Raw genomic sequence first — 22,309 nt, 5'->3', positions numbered from 1 at the left:
TGACCAAAACTTTTTAGGGTTCTTGTTTAGATTGTTTGCCAATGTTTTATGTTCGAATTCGTTGAATGCTTCTCTCATTGCTCTCTTTACGCTCTTTTTCGCTTCGTTCAGCTTTTCCTTATCAGCTATGATTCGACTACTCTTACACCTATGATGAAGCTTTCTTTGTTTCCGTAGTACCTTTCGTACATGATTGTTATACCACGGTGGATCTTTCCCCTCGCTTTGGACCTTAGTCGGTACGAACTTATCTAAGGCGTACTGGACGATGTTTCTGAAATTTTTCCATTTTTGTTCCACATCCTCTTTCTCAGAAATGAACGTTTGATGGTGGTCACTCAGATATTCCGCGATTTGTGCCCTATCACTCTTGTTAAGCAAATATATTTTCCTTCCTTTCTTGGCATTTCTTATTACACTTGTAGTCATTGATGCAACCACTGACTTATGATCACTGATACCCTCTTCTACATTCACGGAGTCGAAAAGTTCCGGTCTATTTGTTGCTATGAGGTCTAAAACGTTAGCTTCACGAGTTGGTTCTCTAACTATCTGCTCGAAGTAATTCTCGGACAAGGCAGTCAGGATAATGTCACAAGAGTCTCTGTCCCTGGCTCCAGTTCTGATTGTGTGACTATCCCATTCTATATCTGGTAGATTGAAGTCTCCCCCTATTACAATAGTATGATCACGAAACTTCTTCACGACGTTCTGCAGGTCCTCTCTGAGGCGCTCAACTACTACGGTTGCTGATGCAGGTGGTCTATAGAAGCATCCGACTATCATATCTGACCCACCTTTGATACTTAACTTAACCCAGATTATTTCACATTCGCATTCGCTAATAACTTCACTGGATATTATTGAATTCTTTACTGCTATAAATACTCCTCCACCATTGGCGTTTATCCTATCCTTGCGGTATATATTCCATTCTGTGTCTAGGATTTCGTTACTGTTCACTTCCGGTTTTAACCAACTTTCCGTTCCTAATACTATATGCGCACTATTTCCTTCAATAAGAGATACTAATTCAGGAACCTTGCACTGGATACTCCTGCAGTTTACCAATATTACGTTAACTTTTCCTGTTTTTGGTCTCTGAGGACAGACGTTCTTTATCAACGATGATAATGTCCTCTCTGGTAATGGTGACGTAACGTACGATAGGCTTGGTTTACAATTCAAACACAGTGAAAAAAAAATCAGTTAACTGGTTAATTATTCTTCAATAAAATTCTTCAGGGTATCAGTCCGCATCGTCATAATTTAAAATGCGCCAACGTTTCGGCCAGCATTGCAGCTAGCCTTCATCAGGGCCTTATGTTAACTGCTAAATGAACACACTTGGTTCCTTAAATAGCTGCACGAGAAAACCGTGTCGTTACTTGATTGGCTGTAAAAGGAGGAGGAGGAGGGGTGAAAGGTATGCTTTATTGGTGTTTCCTTTATTATCTGTCATTGGCTGAAATAGCTGTTTTCTATTGGTCTTTATATTAATCCACCCCATTGGAGGAGACGGACGAATAGCGAACAGGTGATGGCTGTGACGTCACACTGTTTCCATGCTGTCCAGATGCCGGCTGCGGCGTGCCATTGCTTTGTGTGCTCGCGACCACTACTGCGGCTCTCCGCGTGTCTGCATTGGCCGCCACGGCTCTGCCGCCGCTCTGTAGCCCTGCTATTGCAGGTAGCCAAGACCTCGGAAGCTTGTACCCGTCCTCTCTATTCATGTTGGCGGGTCTTTTGGCTATTTCTATCGCCTCTCTAATCTTTCTTTCGAAAGTGAGAGGCTGTTTCGCCAGGACGCGGCCTTCTTGAAAAAATATTGGTTTCCCGCACTCGTCTCGGTGTTCCGCCACTGCTGACTTAGTGTGTTGTTTCAGGCGGATATATGTTTCATGTTCCGAGAGCCTTGTGCTAATCGGACGTCCCGTCTCACCTATGTAGACTAATCCACACGCACAACCAATTTCATACACGCCAGCTGTGTGTAGTTTGTCAACTGCATCCTTGGTGGAACCGAGCATGTCTGATATTTTGTTTCTGCTTCGGAAAATGGGTTTGATGTCGGCTTTTCGAAGAATTTTGCAAATACGTTCGGTGACCCCTTGTACATATGGTAACACAGCAATGCTCTGTGCCTCCTTCTCCTCTTCCCTATTAGTCTTCTCCTTTGTCGACATGGTGCTGTCTATCATCTGCTTCCCATAGCCATTAGTTCTGAAGATGCACCTGAGGCGTTCAAGTTCTGTCTTCAGATGTTCTTCGTCGCTTATCCTGTACGCTCTCTTCGTTAGCGAGTGCAGGCCGGACTTCTTCTGCGTGGGGTGATGGTGGGAGGAGGCGTGAAGGTACCTGTCCGTATTGGTTGGTTTCCTGTACACTTTGTGGCCAAGTTTACCATCAGGTTTTCGATAAACTTCCACGTCGAGAAAAGGCAGCACCCCATTCTTCTCTGTTTCCATTGTAAACTGAATTTTCCTATGCTGTTGGTTAAGGTGCTTGTGGAAGTTCTGTAACTCCTCTTCTCCGTGGGGCCAGATGACGAAAGTATCATCGACATAGCGAAGCCAACAATTTGGACGTAATGGTGCGGACTGGAGGGCTGTTTCCTCAAATGCCTCCATGAAAATTTCTGCTGCGATAGGCGATAGGGGTGAGCCCATAGCTACACCGTCAGTTTGTTCATAATGCGTGTTACGGACCAAGATCTGATGGTTAGTTTCGACGTCAAATCCCTATTCACGAATGTCCCAGTGTCAGATACTGTGAACATCCTAGAAGAACGCATGGCACCTGACATATGTGAGCTTGTGCGCCACTGTCTGACGACCACCTATTTCAAGTGGAGAGGTCAATTTTATGAACAAACTGACGGTGTAGCTATGGGATCACCCCTATCGCCTATCGCAGCAGAAATTTTCATGGAGGCATTTGAGGAAACAGCCCTCCAGTCCGCACCATTACGTCCAAATTGTTGGCTTCGCTATGTCGATGATACTTTCGTCATCTGGCCCCACGGAGAAGAGGAGTTACAGAACTTCCACAAGCACCTTAACCAACAGCATAGGAAAATTCAGTTTACAATGGAAACAGAGAAGAATGGGGTGCTGCCTTTTCTCGACGTGGAAGTTTATCGAAAACCTGATGGTAAACTTGGCCACAAAGTGTACAGGAAACCAACCAATACGGACAGGTACCTTCACGCCTCCTCCCACCATCACCCCACGCAGAAGAAGTCCGGCCTGCACACGCTAACGAAGAGAGCGTACAGGATAAGCGACGAAGAACATCTGAAGACAGAACTTGAACGCCTCAGGTGCATCTTCGGAACTAATGGCTATGGGAAGCAGATGATAGACAGCACCATGTCGACAAAGGAGAAGACTAATAGGGAAGAGGAGAAGGAGGCACAGAGCATTGCTGTGTTACCATATGTACAAGGGGTCACCGAATGTATTGGCAAAATTCTTCGAAAAGCCGACATCAAACCAATTTTCCGAAGCAGAAACAAAATATCAGACATGCTCGGTTCTACCAAGGATGCAGTTGACAAACTACACACAGCTGGCGTGTATGAAATTGGTTGTGCATGTGGATTACTCTACATAGGTGAGACGGGACGTCCGATTAGCACAAGGCTCTCGGAACATGAAGGATATATCCGCCTGAAACAACACACTAAGTCAGCAGTGGCGGAACACCGAGACGAGTGCGGGAAACCAATATTTTTTCAAGAAGGCCGCGTCCTGGCGAAACAGCCTCTCACTTTCGAAAGAAAGATTAGAGAGGCGATAGAAATAGCCAAAAGACCCGCCAACATGAATAGAGAGGTCGGGTACAAGCTTCCGAGGTCTTGGCTGCCTGCAGTAGCAGGGCTACAGAGCGGCGGCAGAGCCGTGGCAACCCATGCAGACACACGGAGAGCCGCAGTAGTGGTCGCGAGCACACAAAGCAATGGCACGCCGCAGCCGGCATCTGAACAGCATGGAAACAGTGTGACGTCACAGCCATCACCTGTTCGCTATTCGTCCGTCTCCTCCAATGGGGTGGATTAATATAAAGACCAATAGAAAACAGCTATTTCAGCCAATGACAGATAATAAAGGAAACACCAATAAAGCATACCTTTCACCCCTCCTCCTCCTCCTTTTACAGCCAATCAAGTAACGACACGGTTTTCTCGTGCAGCTATTTAAGGAACCAAGTGTGTTCATTTAGCAGTTAACGTAAGGCCCTGATGAAGGCTAGCTGCAACGCTGGCCGAAACGTTGGCGCATTTTAAATTATAACGATGCGGTCTGATACCCTGAAGAATTTCATTGAAGAAGACAACGGCCGCGGAAGCCTACGCTTATATGGTTAAATATTATCAGCAGGCCTTTGACATGGAAAATAATACTAGTCTCGTATCAGCGGGGTGTCGGGACGGAGTCTCATATCAGCGGGGTGTAGGGACGCTTTAAGCCATCATACCCACGATTCAAGCATTTTTGTAAAATTTCAAGAAATTTCTTAGATCGAGAAATTCCACCGCAGAGTCTGACGTTACCAAATACTTCGATTCTTACTCCTACTGTTGCTACTACGTTCCTCATTCTTCTGCTGCTATACGCGTGCATGAGGAAAGCACTTAATGCATCTTGGTCATTTTTACAAGTAATTGCCCAAAAACAGGTAAATACTTAGTTCGCAGAGTGTGGTTGCGGCGTTCTGTGGCCAGTGGACCGTAACGAGTAGTTGTTCAGTTCTTTTCTTGTTCAGGAATACTTTTCATGTGAATATCGGTCGTCTCCAATTATTCGTAGATTATCTTAAAATTTAACTAACTGATGAAGGCATTACGTCGTAAGAGAAACTCCGTTGCACTAATTCATTTACATGCACTTAGCAAGGACGCTTGTAAAATGCTAAGTCTGCAGGCAAACACTACTTTCAAAGCCTGAGGATGTTAATGTCCTCTGTTATGTGTTACGTTTATTCTCTCCAGAGGACAACGTCGACGTCACCTATTTTAAGCAGTAGAAATCAGGAAATTTTGGAGAAGACGGTTTTCCGTTGCAATAATCTTATTTTACGTGGTCTACATTCACATTTTCGTGGAATTACTCTAACTGTGGCATTGACTCAGCAATACAGAAGAATATTTCAACGTTGTAAAACTTACATCCGACACAGAGGACTTCAATTACTTGTCAAGCAGAAACTCTAACTCTGTGGAACACCAGTTTCAGTAAAGTGATGTCGCGAAGACAGCTTACTACCCTTCGTTCTCAGCAGAAAGTACTCAACAGACTGTTGGGCTCTATGACTACACTGCAACAGTAATTTCGAGTGCAAGCAATGCATTGTCGAGTTTAATAGTGCCATGGCTTCCCGTTCTGTATATTCTTGACGTAAAATGGCTCTGTCTTAGTTCAAGCCACCAGGCACTGCAACGTCATACTAACACTACCAGCTTGCTCATACTGCCAACTTCATTGTTCATTTCGCTTGATTGTATTAGACAGTGAAATAAAAGGTCACATATCCTCCCAACGTGAGGGTTTTCATTTCGTCCCTCCTTTCCTTTTGGCGGGTTAATTTGCTACTCAGTAAACTTATTCCCTTCTATCCAGCGAAATGGAGCAAAATGCAACTAATAATCGCTTCATAAACCGCTATTTAGTGCTGTTAAGATTTCTTTTAGCGCCATCTCAGATGAAGGATTTAAATTTAATCATAAAACATCGTAAGTCGCAACGTCCAAAAATTTATTGAATAAGAAAAGCTGATTGTGGAGGTAGGAAAAGGTTTAAAAACAGTCTGCACACACTCGTCCAGGTCGATTTTTTCGTCTGATGACGCTGTATTATAGTTGTTTTCCGTAGCTGTGGAAATCATTAGATGAAACTGAGTTTAACTTCTAACAGCACGGTAATGCTAAAAATGCAAAACGGGTAACAATCGATGGATGAGTTTGTCCTAGAACAATGGTGTATTTATAACAGTGAAACAATGGGAGATCGCATGACAGACAAACTCCATTACCCCATACTCTAAACGACATTCACAGTGAACTAGTTTATTAAATCTTTTCTCGAAGCATGTAATCAGGATTGAATTTGACTTCTGATGCGAAAGAAGTGCTCTCCACGTTGTATCACAATTCTTTTCCTTCTGCCTTGTCAGTAGATCCTTAGATGAGGAATGTCATAGCTCAAAGAATTTGACAAGGGTCGCATTCTTCCACTTTATAAATGTTGATACTGTATCACCGCCATTTCCCCTGCCTTACGATACCAAAAAACTACGGCACATCTCTAGGTGAAAAGGATGGTAGAGGAAGGCCACGTCAACCGTCATCGTTGGCATGGACTTCCACGGAGGATCACGACGATAGTGCACCCTACAGCAATGATGAAGACCCTTTCAAAACAAGCACGGAAATTAGGAACATCCTCTTGATAAGTGTGAGCAAGTCGACCGCTCGTCGTCATCTCGACGAGAGAGGAAGGTATGGACGAAAGTCAGCGGTTAAGGAAATAATGAAGGAGCAACACAAGGCTGCAAGATCAGACTTCGCACTGGCAAACTGAAGGAAATCGCTTTTTTACTGGAAGCAAGCTATATTTACGGCCGAGAATGTGTTTTCTACGTCACCAAATACTTCAGTCCATGTATGTCGACCAAGTGGAGCGAGATTCGCCAGAAGATTTGTCCATCAGAGGCAGAGATGTGGCCGAACTGATGTCACAGTTTGGGGATGGATATCACAAGTGGTTGCGGCGGTCTGTGGCAACTGGACCGTCTGTCTTCTAGTCATTACTGCTGCGAAATGCTGGAGAGCGTAATGCTTCCTTTTGTTCATCTGATATTTTCGGGAGCTGATTAATCTTCTAACATGACCGTTCTCCTTTCGACTCAGTGAACTGTGAAGAATACTGATTTCAAATGAACGGAGACGTTGGGCTCCTGGACTGGCTTCCCAAAGGTGCTGACCACAGTGCCATAGAGCAAATGTGGGCACAGATGGAGACAATTATTGGGGGTAGAAGAGCGGCGGCGACAACCAAGCCGGCGCTGCCCGAAACAGTTCATGATGCATGAGAAGAGTTGTCACACAATAACAAATTCACCCGGAAACTTGTTGCCTCTATTCCCCAGCGGCTAAATGCAATTGTAGAGGAAGACAGAAACTAAACTGGATACTGAATTATTATGTGGTTAGGGACAAAACTTTGTTTTCTTCCGAAGAAGATGAAAATTCGTTAGTTTTATCAGTCTCTCTTTTCCTTTTCCTTTTAAGAGGTACGTATTATACATATAAACTAGGCTGTCTATTTCATTCTTTTCAGTTGTCACACAGACTCTTGATTTTAAGTTATGTTACCACTGTTGATCAAAAAGACTGAGACAACCATGAAACAATTTTTTTATCACATGACGCATGACGTCAATGCTGATGAGGGCATAAAAGAGAAAGTATTTAGTTTTTTTTACATCAAGAACTAGTACCATATTAATTTGTGTTCTCTTCATTTACATGTAGGTAGGACGCCAGTACCGACAAAAGCAAAATAGGAGATACAATTTTCTTTTAATGCCAAGCAGAACTCACAATACGTAGAGAGAAAAAGTGGTGCTAGAGCGGCGGTGTAGACGTAGTCCTGCGTTTGAGTCTACTAAATCCTCAGTTATATACTTACGAATTCTTTAAAACTAATAATATTTCTCGTTGTCATCGTAAACTAATAACTCTTACTACGAATTAACGTTCCTGGATGTGACAGGATCCGAACCCCCTACCTGCCGTTTAGAAATTGACGGCCGTAACCACTACGCCATTCTGCCAATCGCACACGCTGTATTTAAGAAGTCTTATGATATGGTCTGTGATGTCATACCTTATGAAAAGGAAGTCATGTATCGAGTGTAAACGGCGGAGTTCGTCTTCGACGGAAATGTGCACAGTCCATCTGACCTTGAATTCTATGAGCGGAGTTACGAAGAACATAACCTAATTGAAAGTGACGTAGTAGGTGTTCTGCTAGGTTTTGTTAAATCGCTTGTTTGGGAGATGTGTTCAAAATTGCTCTGAGCACTATGGGACTTAACATCTGAGGTCATCAGTCCCCTAGAACTTAGAACTGCTTAAACCTAACTAACCTAAGGACATCACACAGATCCATGCCCGAGGCAGGATTCGAACCTGCGACCGTAGCATTCACGTGGTTCCGGACTGAAGCGCCTAGAACCGCTCGGCCGACGTGGCCGGCGGGAGATGTGTGTGGGGAGTGTGAGAACTTTACGCAGGTGTCATAAAATTTCGACACATTGATGGTAAATCTACTCATGCGGCAAACAGCTCGAGAACCTTTGAAGCATAAAGCGTGATTGAGATGTATCAGAAAATGAAGTTCAATTATGCGCTTATCATATCTATCTTACGACGAAAGTTCGGTGTAATGAAAGAAAACTGTTTGTTTCAGTCACAGTTAAGAACTGATTCAAATATATCACACAGTAATGAGAAGGTATATGGTTCAAATGGCTCTGAGCACTATGGGACTTAACTTCTGTGGTCATCAGTCCCCTAGAACGTAGAACTACTTAAACCTAACTAACCTAAGGACATCACACACATCCATGCCCGAAGCAGGATTCGAACCTGCGACCGTAGCGGTCGCGCGGTTCCAGACGGTAGCGCCTAGAACCGCTCGGCCACAACGGCCGGCTGAGAAGGTATATTTACGAGGAAAATGTACTACGTATATCTTCTGATGTAGATACAAAAATAAAGATATGAAAAACCTTGAAATTCTGCTATTCAATGCGTTTTTCACCTCTTGATTTATTTCAGTATGTTTCCTTCTTCTTTTTTTTCTTTCTTTCGTAACGTTTGTCTCGGGTGATGATTCCCTAAATGACAAGCAACACACAAATTGCTGACATTAATGATCCCTTCGAGAGTTTTGTGAGCCTGCCCTGCAAAGTAACTCAGTATTTCCAAAACAGACACCTCTGCTCACTCCTACAGTGTGTTGAATGGAGGTTGTGAGATGGCTTCTGATGCGGAGTTTGTCTTAAGATTTAGTCACTGAATTTAGTTCATGCCGTTTTCAGATCGACTAAAGAAAATGAGAGAATGACTTCCAAACTGTAGCGTTTCTCCGCCGGGATCTGCACCGAATTGCATATCAATCAGCGTATTGCAAATTGAGCGTGTCACCGCCGAGCCAACATGACACTGCTGTGAGATGCCTTTTTTCATTACATGCACGTTACCTAAAGTAGACTATGCGGGACGTATCATCAGAGAGCAATCGAAGTTCAAACAATGAATTTTACTTACTTAGTGTCACGTCTTAAATTACCCGCCGCTAATGCGCTGCTTCCTGGACTCAGGTAGGCGCGCCGGCCCCAGATTGCATTCGCCTGGTGGATTAACCACGAAGGCCGGTGTGCTGGCCAGCCTGGATGTGGTTTTTAGGCGGTTTTCCACATATCACCAGGTGAATACCGGGGTGGTCCCCAACTCCAGCCTCAGTTACACGACTCGCAGGCATCTGAACATTTTCACACTATTCCATGTGTTGCACTAGATGCAGACACCTGGGGTCCACTAATTCCGTCCCAGGGGTATGGAGTGGCGGCAGGAAGGGCATCTGGGCACCCATTAACATTAACCTTGCAGAATCCGATCCTAACCATGCCAACCCTGCGAAATTGTGGGATAAAGGCATAAGCAAAAGAAGAAGAAGTGTCATATCTTAAATTGAATTCGTTCAGAAGTGCAGTATTAGTCACAATACCAAACATCGTGTGGCTGACTCAGGGACAAAACCTGAGTTGTTCACATGAGGTGGCCAGTACTCCCGACCACTCATCAGAATTTTAAGTCTGGGAATAAGCATGATCTGGCCACACTGTAGGATGCAAACACGTATGTAGGAAGTTCTGCCTGTCTTCTCGAACTGTTATGAGCACGTATCTCCTCGTGGTCGAGAGGTAAGCTTTGTTCACTATAAAAATAACGTCGTACATTCGAGTCCACTCCATTCACTAGTTTATTAAATAGGTTATCAGGTATCTGCTTAAATTATCAGCCTGATGGAAACTCAAACGTAATTCGTTTCATTTTCTAATCCTCCTGTAATAGCAAAAAGTTCCAGAAACATCTTCTCAAACAGCTTGTGGCTGCATCAAGACCAGGACAGTTTACGCTTGAGGGTTTCCTCGCCTCTGGCTACCGGCCGTATGCCTCCGGCCGCTATGAGTGTATTTATCAAGGGTCATTTTCTTATTTGAAGTGCTCGTATTTACTTCGCAGTTACGATTCGGATTTTCCATGCCTGAAACTGATGAACGTTGTTCAAGTGTGGTAAAGAATAATCGCAAGTGCAGAAAGATCTAACATTTGCGACATGTCGTTGGCTTTGGGTTTAGTACAGAGATGAAGTAGCAGAGGCAGCTCTGACTCTTTATATTACATGTAGGGCGATTGATTTTGGCAACACACACACAAGAGACACATTTTTTGCTTCATAGAAGATCGTTCTAGCTTGAAAAATTTTGCACATTCAGGGAGCCTCGATAACAGACATGTGTGATGCAGTGCGTCCACTTAAGCGTTGTGCGACATTTCCATTCAATAGACAAGGTTCAGAAGACAGGAGCAGTACTTCATTGTCATCAGTTGGCTCATTGATAATTCCAGTGCAATATTCCTACATATGGTATTCTTACAGGTGTCTGGATATGATGCCTTTATATTAACTTCTTATGAAGAATTATTGGCTGAGCCGTAACGAAAGATATATATTCGAGCAATGGGTGGTGTGAACAGCAGGTAGTATGTTTTTCCAGTAACTAAGACATATATTGCTCACAGTATAAGAAAGACGACCTACAAAATTCGTGATGATAAAACACGATAACACATTTAACCGACTTCACTAACAAACTATCCCGGAGTTTGAAAAGTCTTCTGATCATATGCCCTTAAATGTTTGCCTTTCAATTTCCTTATTGAAAAACAGTCAAGAAAATTCATCTCTGGAATATACTTTAAACCTGGTTTGACGACATGTTTAACTCAGATCCAACAGGTTTCCATAGACGTGCAACCGGTAAGCTACCTGAGCGTGGTCAACCTATTTTAGATACTGTGAGAGAATGTGCTGTAGATAATTAATGTCTCCCTGATGTTTGCTGTTGAGTTCAATAAAATAACGGACAAAGGTAATAAAATATGCACAATCCCAATTCAAATGAAATTAAAAATACCACACTATGCTTCTTGTATCCTGTCTGCTCGTCGAATATGGGGTGCCTAGGATACTTGCTTTGTCAGATTGTAAGTAGGCTGTTTAGGTTTTTTTATTGGTAACGCCACCTCTGTATGAAAATCACTGGGTGTGCTGTGTGCAGTCTGTGGCTGCTTTGCATTGTTGTAATACTCGCCATTGTAGTGTTGGGCAGAGGCAGCTGGCTGTGAACAGCGCGTAGCGTTGCGCAGTTGGAGGTGAGCCGCCAGCAGTGGTGGATGTGGGGAGAGAGATGGCGGAGATTTGTAATTTGTCATGAACTGATATATATATTATGACTTGTGATGATATTAAGGTAAATACATTGTTTGTTCTCTATTAATATCTTTCATTTGCTAACTATCCCTATCAGTAGTTAATGCCTTCCATAGTTTGAATCTTTTATTTAGCTGGCAGTAGTGGCGCTCGCTGTATTGCAGTAGCTTGAGCAGCGAAGATTTTTGTGAGGTAAGTGATTTGTGAAAGGTATAGTTAAATGTTAGTCAGGGCCATTGTTTTGTAGGGAATTTTGAAAGTCAGATTGCGTTGCGCTAAAAATATTGTGTGTCAGGTTAAGTACAGTCGTGTATAAATTGTTCAAAGGGGACGTTTCATATGTCGACCCTTAGCCTAGGATACCTCACTGGAATCTTCTGATTTTTCTTGTAGTTTGTGTAATTAGTGTAGATTTTGTTTATTGCTAGCGCGTAATTGTAGAGAAAATCTCCTTTGTAGTTGCAGTCTTTCATTGTTGTACAGTAAAACAGTTGTGGCATGCATATAGATTTGCACCAAGTATTTCGCAGCTGTAATTAACTAGATATTATTTTCAGTGTTATGTTAATGTGTTCTCTTATTTTTGCTCTTCAAATTGTGTTTTTCTGTGTTGTCGTGTGAAATACTGCGACACTAATGGCGTGTGAAAAACGTAATACTAGGCTCCAAAGTAAACTGAGAAATGACAGTGAAAATGAAAGTAGTGTGTTAGCGCCACCGAGTAATGAATTTACTAATGTTCAAAGTAGTAATTTGGTAACTGTGCACAGGGAAATGGAGCGGGCGTCAAACAATGGCGTGGACAGTGAAACAATTAGTGAAGAGGGAAGCATTATCGATCGATCGGTCGGCAATAGCTCGCCTCAGGAAGCCGAAATGACACGACACGATCTCGCAAATACTGTAGATTCAGGTTTTGGATCCTCACCGTTTTCTCAAATAAGTCAAGACACATTTTCTGCTTGTCAAAATGTGAATGTTTCCGGTGTAAATTCACTGCCGAAAAGCACTGAGGAACATGTTTCAGACACCAGTGCATTGTTATTACAATTAATGCAACAAATGGGACAAAAGCTTGAAAAGTTAGACACAATGGAACAAAATCTTAAAAAGTTAGACTCATTGGAGCAAACTCTTGAACGAACACGTGAGGATTTAACTGCTGAGTTACATCACATTGAATCGAAATGTCAAAAAGTCTGTAATGACGTAAAAACACAAATTTGTGAGCATTTCCAACCTATTTTTTCGCGTCATGAAAATGCACTACAGAATCACGAAGCAGCCATAAAAGAACTGCAAACTATTGTTCATGAAAATCATGAGACCTTGCAAGCAAAATTTGACTCAGTTGCATCTACCGATACGGTTATGCAACTTGCAAAAACTCAGGAAAACTTAAAGGTCACAGTAGACACGATTGCAACACAAATGGACACTCTGAAACTTGGTTCAGAAAAACATAGAGAGGAAATGATTTCACTATCGGATAAAGTAGCCGAACTTTCGGATCAATTCACCAACTTATCTACAAAGGTAGATGATGATCTGAATGACACAACACCTGTAGCCTTCATGGACACTGAAGAGTATGAACAAATTAGGAAATTCAAACAAAATCAAAATCAAATCAATACACAGTACAAAAGAGAAATCCGCGAAGTGCAAGATCAGTTGGCACAAGTAGTACAAGAATTACGTATTTCAGAGGACACTCGCGCCCCAATACGGGAAGAGGGACATACAAATACGCAAAAGCCACAAAATAATAACACAGGGCATTTCGGTAATTATGAAAGAAATTGGCAAGGTACACCGAATTTTGAGATGGAACCGCCGACACGACGTAACTATGACCGAGATGCTACTCGCAGACACGATGATTTTGACTATAAGCTGTTCATTACTACACATAAATTCAAAACGTTTAAGAATTCTGCCAACGACATTCAGCCACAAGCGTGGCTCCATCAATTCTCTCATTGTTTCCCTCCCAACTGGTCATTGGAGCACAGGTTAGAATTTATGTGTGGCTACTTAGAGAATGAACCAGGTGTAAGAATGCGATCGGTCATTCACGATTGTCACAGTGAAGGAGATTTTTATCATGCCTTCCTCTCAGCGTATTGGTCTCAAGCTACACAAGACCGTGTAAAACATAGCATCATGATGATGAAACACTTTGAACAATCTGAATTTTCCAGTCTTGTCAAATATTTTGAAGACATGTTGCATAAGAATCAATATCTTTCAAACCCATACAGCCCCTCAGAACTCATCCGCATTTGCTTACTCAAATTGCCTGAACATTTACGACACATTATTTTAGCAGGACGTTGCAAAGACGACATTGAAGCTTTTCAGGGACTGTTACAAGAACTGGAAATTGACACAGACCGTCGCGGGATGCGAAAACAGGAAAACAATCACTACAGGTCACATCCGTCGCAAATCCGCGATGAAAGAAGTAATAACTGGACACGACAAGGCTATTCTCACAACACAAATCGTGACCAAAATAGACACCACCCGTATGACAACCGTTGGCAGAGTAGTAATAACTACAGGGAAAGATCACCTCTCCGTGGTAATGACTATCACAGAGACAATCAGAGAAACAGACAATATGGGAACCAAAATAAATATTATCAGGGGAGACAGAATAACTTTAGACGCAACGGTCCAGCGCGCAGTTTCGATTCAGGGAGAAATTCTCCACCACGTGACCGACAAGAAAGAAACTATGGCATCTACCGACATGACGACAGACGATATGATCGTAACGACAGACCTGAATTTCATCAGAACTGGCGGGATTCAAACAGAGCAGGGCACTTGCGACAACGTGAATTTGTAGAAGTTAGGTCTCCTAATCCCAATAACGACGCGCGCCAACAAAGGGACAGACAATGACTCACACCGCATGCAGCAGGCAGCCGCGTGCGCCCGCTAGCTCCGAGAAAAATAACATAAGACGTTAACCTTGAGAAAATTTTTAGCACTCCTCACCGACGTATACCACATGATAATTCCGTTGAAGTTGAAAGTCTGCGTACTAGGAAGAGTAAAGGATTACACCACATTTCTCATGTAAAACCATTTATTGACAGATAATCTGCTTTTTAACTTAGTCTTTGCAATTTTCACTTCACGCTACTTGTACAATTTGTCACACTGAGAAACTGTTAACATGCAACTATGTTTAAAAGCTAACTAACCATCCAGTCAAGAACATAGGTAACTTAGACAAGTAATTGCTAATGCATTGTTATTGCGAACAGACGACACAGTGTTGTTATTTATACATTCCTCCTTGTTAGTTGCACGATTACGTAATGAATATACGGCTTACATACTTAGAACATATACCAGCACTGCTAATGAAATTTTCATGCAACATTTTGGTTTGCTTGAGAGTGGATTCAGGATTTGAGGTGCTTTCTGTGAAATGCCAGATGACACAGTGGTTAGTTTATGTGACAGCTACACGATTTTATCACGACGCTACTAATGAGTGACAATTTACAATGTTGCTTTTGCAGTGTATCTGTTTTATATCTGCACAGTTTTTCTGAATTCTTCTGGAAAGTAAAACATGTTTTAGTAGTAACTTTTGTGGTACAGCAACAATGAGATTGCCTTTTCCGTAGCACAACAATATGTTACAGCACAGTACTTTCATCATCACGGCAATAAAGCGTAATAACTAAGATATCTATACATAAAGCATTTCACTTTTGTTTATCATGAGGTAAGTACATTGACTTCTGCAGAACTTGGCTTTCGGAGGACGATAAGTACGACACTTCCACAGAATTATCTTACAGCAAGACGCACATTTAGCGCTACAGGACACGCATTTGAGAGATTTTGTACTTAAGCCATTTATTTTTCAAGATTTTTGAATTACAAAGAAAGTTTTCCGTGATATATTTCATTCTATTCCTGTAATCTGTAACACCTGAGGGTATAATTACATTAATCCTCAGGGGGGTACATGCTTACTTTGTGTACCATGTGTGTGGCAACCACAAGGAACCCTAGCTAATATGGTATTTGCTTATACAACTTTACACATCGGTACCATATTTCTCTAACACACAATTTACACAGCTATCTGATCATTTAACTGAGAGAGACAAACATTTATTTTTACTACATCAGTGACACATGTTTACGTAATTACACCGTTGGATAACTTCACACTTACGAAATTGTATTTTGTCTGTACTGTGTGAACTCTTCATATTTTTTTGGAACCATTGTGATACTATGAGAGCTTTGAATGATGTATTTGGTATGAGATCATGATTTTTAAAGTACGTTTGAGGCAGCTGACACTTTTGACATGAGCAGAAAATTTTTTTAGGTTTTGATATTATTGCAGAAAGCTACGACGTTTTTGAGATTTGACTGAGGTGTTATGATGTTATTATTACGACGACGATGTGTATTATGCTGTTGAGGTATGTTTATGATCAATAAGATGATGATACCGTATCTGAGGAATTTGATTATGCTACATGTTTCTCAGGATGAAATATTGAAGAAGTGTCGACGAATATGTATATGTATAATAAGGTAAGGAATAATGAATAGTGGTTAGGGACTCTGATTTATGAAAAGGATGTTGGAAACCAAGAAACGTACTTTAAGAGTTATGAAATGTGTGTGTATATGCGTGAATGTATTACAATTCAGACGAAAATTTTTTTGGACACTGTTATATCAATAGCATTTTGTTTCTACAGATTTGTAACGCAAATTCTTGACCTGTGAAATATTTTTATATCAGACTGTCACTTTAGCGGTAAATATTTCCGTAAGAAAGTTAAGTGACCACCTGCACGTAATGCGTCGCGGGCACCCAGCTGTGTCAGACGCCTGGAAAAAAAGCCATTATTGCGAGCCCTTTTCAGCGGCATAGGTAGAAAAAAAAAGAAAGGGAAGGCCATTCTACGCGCTACTGACATCTCCTTGTTGAAAGCATACTGTGGAGCTCGTAATTTATGATATTTACTGAAATGCCTAATGAAACGATGAGAAACATTTCACAGCTATTGTCTTGCTAGTTAAGAAAAATGCCATATGGCTTGCTTTAGGTATTTGTTTACACATTTTGTTTAATATCAAGTTTCTAGCTGCACTGCAGCAATGGTTAAAATAAAATTTAATATATGTACTAATATAAATATTTTATGCCTACAGATCCAGTAAATAATTTTATGATCCATCCAAAACAAATGAGGGAGCACAAAAAGAAATTTCCCTTCACAGGAATTGCATAAATAATTTTTTTACGATTTGGTAACTTATCTACTAGCGTAAGTTTTTGTGATGCATCACTCTAATGTTAAGATGTGACATAGGTATTAGACATGGCCATTTTAGTGTAATATTTTTTCTGCTTGCGCTATGTCATGTTTAGGTATAAGTTGCTGCTGTTTGCCAGGCATAGTGTTATTGAATTTGACTTTTGCTCATTTATGCTGCTAGCTTTGCCAATTTGCATTTTTTTGCATTGCTGTTTATAATAATTGTTTTATGTGCTGCTGCATTGCCTCGTCCCTTAGTTTAGCATCTGAGCTCAGTAGATTTAAGTTAGCTTAAGAGGGGGTAGACTATATGAGAAACTGACTATGGAGAATAGGTAAAGAATGCATTGCGAAGTTATATAAAAAGGATTTGGGCCCAAATGAGTATTGTACAATCAGAAATAATTATTTTGAAAGAAATATGAACAGAATACAGAAAGCATGCTTGGATAAGATTTTTTTGGGGGAAGCAAAGGTTGAAATAAGACGAAAGATCTATAGAATGAAGTTTTGGGTTGGACTGCAGTACCAAATGTTACACTGAAAACGAACCCTGTCCTTTCCTTTTGTGTTATCCCAGTACGTGTTTGTGTACCCTTGTGTATTTGTTTTCTTCCTGTCTCTGTGTAGTTTCATAGAATTTTTTTCTTCTTTTAATATTAAGCTACATTCACTATGATGAGGAATACTGTTATCCTCGAATATAATTGGCATTAACAATATGTTATTTACCTTATAAATATGCTTACACATTATTTATTCTGTTTTGTTTTAATGCTCATGTGTGAAGTTGATGTTTCGAAAGTGATTCTGATCTTTTATTTTTGTACTCATGTCATAATTCCTGTAACACTGATGTATATGTTCATTTCTATTCTTTTGTAAAGCCTGTACTACAAATGTTATCTGTATTGTTATGTTCTTTAATGATGTATTTTGTACCTTTGTTATTGTATTCTTCTGTTATAAAATTGTAATTGTCACCAGTTCATGATATTATTAACTTGTAAGTTACATTTCACTGCACACGTTTCTGTTGGTCATAGTACATGGACAATATGTGAGAAGTTGGGACTGTTAGTGTTTGCATGTGTGTTACTAATTCAGCAAGGGACTGGATAACAGCATTGCTGGTTCTAAGGACAATTCCAAACACTTTGTGAGTGCACAAGTGGTGGTTTATGGACTTGCTATATTCTCCGCAAGACTCTTCGATGGTGATTGTGCACCTGCACAGTCGCAACAGATGGCTGCTGGCCGTGTCTACAAGGACTACAGTAGGTCTACATCTTTGATGATTCATCAATACCATTATTTCTACAAGGACTGCAGTGGGGTCTGCACCTCTGGTGGCCCACCAATACCGTAATCTCTACCAGGACTACAGTGGGTCTGCTCTGTGATGACCTACCTACCAATATTCATCAAAACTTCGACTGACTCTGCAGTGGGTTTGCTCTGTTGTGGCCCATTACCTGTCAGCATGTCGAGAGTCAGCACTGACTTTCCGTTGGAAGGACAACACTACTTCTTCAAGACTGCATGGAAATCCACTACTTCTGTGTGCATTTTCTTTTACTGCTCAGACTTTGAGAAAAACTCTGCATTTTTACTGTGATGAACAATGTGGACTGTCTTTATGGACTGTGAGAAATTTTTAGCTCTTGACCAACATTGTATCAATAAGTGTGTGCATTTGATTTCTTTGTTATTGTAATTATGAAAAAATTTTTTCAAATCTGTATTGGCCACTGCCCAATCCAATTTGTAAAAATTTTTGTGGGGAGCATGGGGGCTATGTAAGTAGGCTGTTTAGGTTTTTTTATTGGTAACGCCACCTCTGTATGAAAATCACTGGGTGTGCTGTGTGCAGTCTGTGGCTGCTTTGCATTGTTGTAATACTCGCCATTGTAGTGTTGGGCAGAGGCAGCTGGCTGTGAACAGCGCGTAGCGTTGCGCAGTTGGAGGTGAGCCGCCAGCAGTGGTGGATGTGGGGAGAGAGATGGCGGAGATTTGTAATTTGTCATGAACTGATATATATATTATGACTTGTGATGATATTAAGGTAAATACATTGTTTGTTCTCTATTAATATCTTTCATTTGCTAACTATCCCTATCAGTAGTTAATGCCTTCCATAGTTTGAATCTTTTATTTAGCTGGCAGTAGTGGCGCTCGCTGTATTGCAGTAGCTTGAGCAGCGAAGATTTTTGTGAGGTAAGTGATTTGTGAAAGGTATAGTTTAATGTTAGTCAGGGCCATTCTTTTGCAGGGATCTTTGATAGTCAGATTGCGTTGCGCTAAAAATATTGTGTGTCAGTATAAGCACAGTCTCATATATAAATTGGTCAAAAGGGGACGTTTCAAGATCACTAGTCAACAGTTCCAGCAAACCGTATTAACGAAGTTTATTACACAAGAAAATGATTACAATACTTAACTTTGTTTTAAACAGATGTGTCGCAAGCAAAGGGCCACAGACAAAATAAGAAATCTCTTCTATGCAGACAATGCTACATAGAAGAAACGAAATGACTAGTCTTGATGCTATTCTTGAACTCGCTGCTGTTGAACTCGCTGAACTGGGACGCAGCCAGGCGGCGCGACGCTTATGCCCTCTTCATGTAGAGTGCGCTGCCGTCGCATTGTCGTCCTGGAGAGGGGTCAATCAGTATGCAATTGGCTGACGTCTCACAGCCATCTTGCTGTAATGTTCCCATCTGGCGTGCTGGCGCTTGACTTTAAGTACATTCTTCCCCTCTCCCCCTCCGCCGCCACCCCCCCCCCCCCCCGCCCCCAAAGTGACGGACCATCGCTGTATAAGGAGCTCGACAACGGGAGCAGAGGTAGGATCGTGGACGCTTCGCTGGACCGTTAGCTGTTGCTGCACGGGATGTCGGACTTCCGGTCGCACCCTGCCATCGGGCCTTTGCTCTGGTGGAAACGAGCCCCAGAAAACGACCAGAAGTGTACGCATCCATCTCCTGAGGCCCATAACCAGATGTAGAAGTCGTCGGCTGCTACGGTGTGGTCGAGCCCAGCTCCATCGGTAGGACGAGAAAAGGTAGAGGCGGTGAAGGCTCAGTCTCCATGTAGTCGTCCAGCGGTGTCGTGATGACACCCTCCAGCGGCTACTGTGGTCGCACTGTCCTCGGGATCCATGAATCTGGGGAAGAGACAGAAGGATCACCGTGCACATCACAGTGACGAATTTCATTGCGATGTCGACGCTGCAATCCGTCGAAGCCTGAAATGAGATACATGCATGCCCCAAGTCGAGGAAGGATCTCGCCTAGCACCCACCGTATGCTGCCGCTAAAAGCCCTGAAAATCACAGTATCATGCGGCGCGAAGCGATACATGCCCCCTTCCTGCGGCGCCGGATGCTGAGGAGGGTGGAGCAGGTGGAGCAGTGTCCGATGGCGGCAGCCGTGAAGCAATTCTGTCGGCGATGATCCATCCCGTAGATGTGAACGATAGTAGGCGGGAAACAGTTGCAGCCGGCCGCTGGTGGCCGAGCAGTTCTAGGCGCGTCAGTCCGGAGCCGCGCTGCTGCTACGGTCGCAGGTTCGAATCCTGCCTCGGGCATGGATGTATGTGATGTCCTTAGGTTAGTTAGGTTTAAGTAGTTCTAAGTTCTAGCGGACTAATGACCTCAGATGTTAAGTCCCATAGTACTCAGAGCCATTTGAAACAGTTGCAATGCTTTTTTCCTGGTTGTGCAGTGCGAAGATTGCCCATCTGTTACTGGAAGGTTCTGACAAAACGTTCCGAATCGCTGTTTGACTGTGGACGGAACGGTGCACTAGTTAAATGTTATATGCCATTGCGTTCGCAGAATGTTTCAGACCCCTTTGACGTGAACGTAGGACCGTTGTCCGACACTATGACTTCAGGCACACCTTCGAGGTAAAAACTAGAGGACAACACCTAAATTGTGCTACTTTGTCGAGTTCACTGGCAAAGCGGTGGGGAACTTGCTATAAGAGTCTACTACAATCAACCAACGAATGTTCCAGAAACGTCCGGTAAAGTCTATGTCCACACGTTGCCATGGTGATTGCGAATTAGGCCAAGCAGAGAATTTTTGTGGTGGAGCGGACTGATTTTCCGCATATGCGAGACACTGCGACGTCATCTGTTCTATTTGAGTGCCCATATCAGCCAAGTACAGTGTTGACACGCTAACTGTTTCCTACAAACAATCCCCCAGTGTCTTTTTGGAAAGCTTTGCGGATCAACACACGTGAATGTCCAGTGTCATTCTGAACAAGAATCACACCTAGCTGCGTAGCGAGGCTATGCCGACGTGCAAAGTATCGGCGCCCCACATAGTTCCTTACGTTACGCAATGAGCGAGGCCAAGATGTGCGAATATATTTTAGCAAAATGTTCAAATCGGAATCAGCTTCCGTGGCCTTTGTAATTTTCCTATAGTTCCAAGGAAAGGATAGAAGCAATTCAGAATCGTCAGCATCGATACGAAAACAAGATGCAACAGAGACGTCAGTCTATATCAGGGCCAATCGGAAGACGTGAAAGTGCGTCCGCATTACTATGTTTAGCTGTTGGACGATACATGATCTCGTTCTGATATTGAGACAACAACAAAGCCCATCTTTGCAATTCTTGGGTATTTCGTACAGGAACTGGCTTCATCGAATGAAATATGGACTGCAATGGCTCGTGATCCGTTACTAAGTAGAATATAAATATAATGATGGAATTTGGTCACACCATACACGATAGCCAATGCCTCTTTCTCTATTTGTGAATGGTTACACTGAGCTTTGGACAACACTTGATGCGAAAGCAATAGGCCAGACTTTATCGCCAAATCTGTGCGAAAGCACCGCACCAACTCGGTAAGAGAAAGCGTCAACTTGCAATACAACTGGTTTGTCAGGATGAAAGCGAAACACTCATCGATCACCGAACAACGCATTTTTAAGTTTTTGAAAAGCTAATTGGCACAAATCTGTCCAAACAAAGGGGACATTCTTGTGACGCAAGCGATGCAATGGAGCTGCGATTTGTGTTGCTTTCGGTGTGAACCGAATATAATAGTTCATTTTCCCTTATACTGACGGCAATTCTGTGACATTGCGAGGAACTGGCAGGTCTCGTATCACTAACAAATGCGATTGAAGAGGATATACACCTTGGCTGTTTATGACATGACCAAGATACTGCAACTCAGGTTTAAAAAAATCACACTTGTCCAGTCTACACGAAACAGAGCACGTACATTTGCAATATGTTCTTCAGGTGTACGACATGCTATGACAATATCATCCACATAGTTTGAACAGTTTGGACCTTGAGCAGTCAGCAGTTTCTAATACCGTTGGAAAATGGCGGGTACAAGCCCAAATGAGTGTTCACATTATACACTTTCTTAGATACTTTATCTAGCAGTGTTTGAAG

The sequence above is a fragment of the Schistocerca piceifrons genome, chromosome 1, assembly GCF_021461385.2.
Source record: "Schistocerca piceifrons isolate TAMUIC-IGC-003096 chromosome 1, iqSchPice1.1, whole genome shotgun sequence".
NCBI lineage: Eukaryota > Metazoa > Arthropoda > Insecta > Orthoptera > Acrididae > Schistocerca > Schistocerca piceifrons.
Note: the sequence above shows the minus strand (reverse complement) of the source record.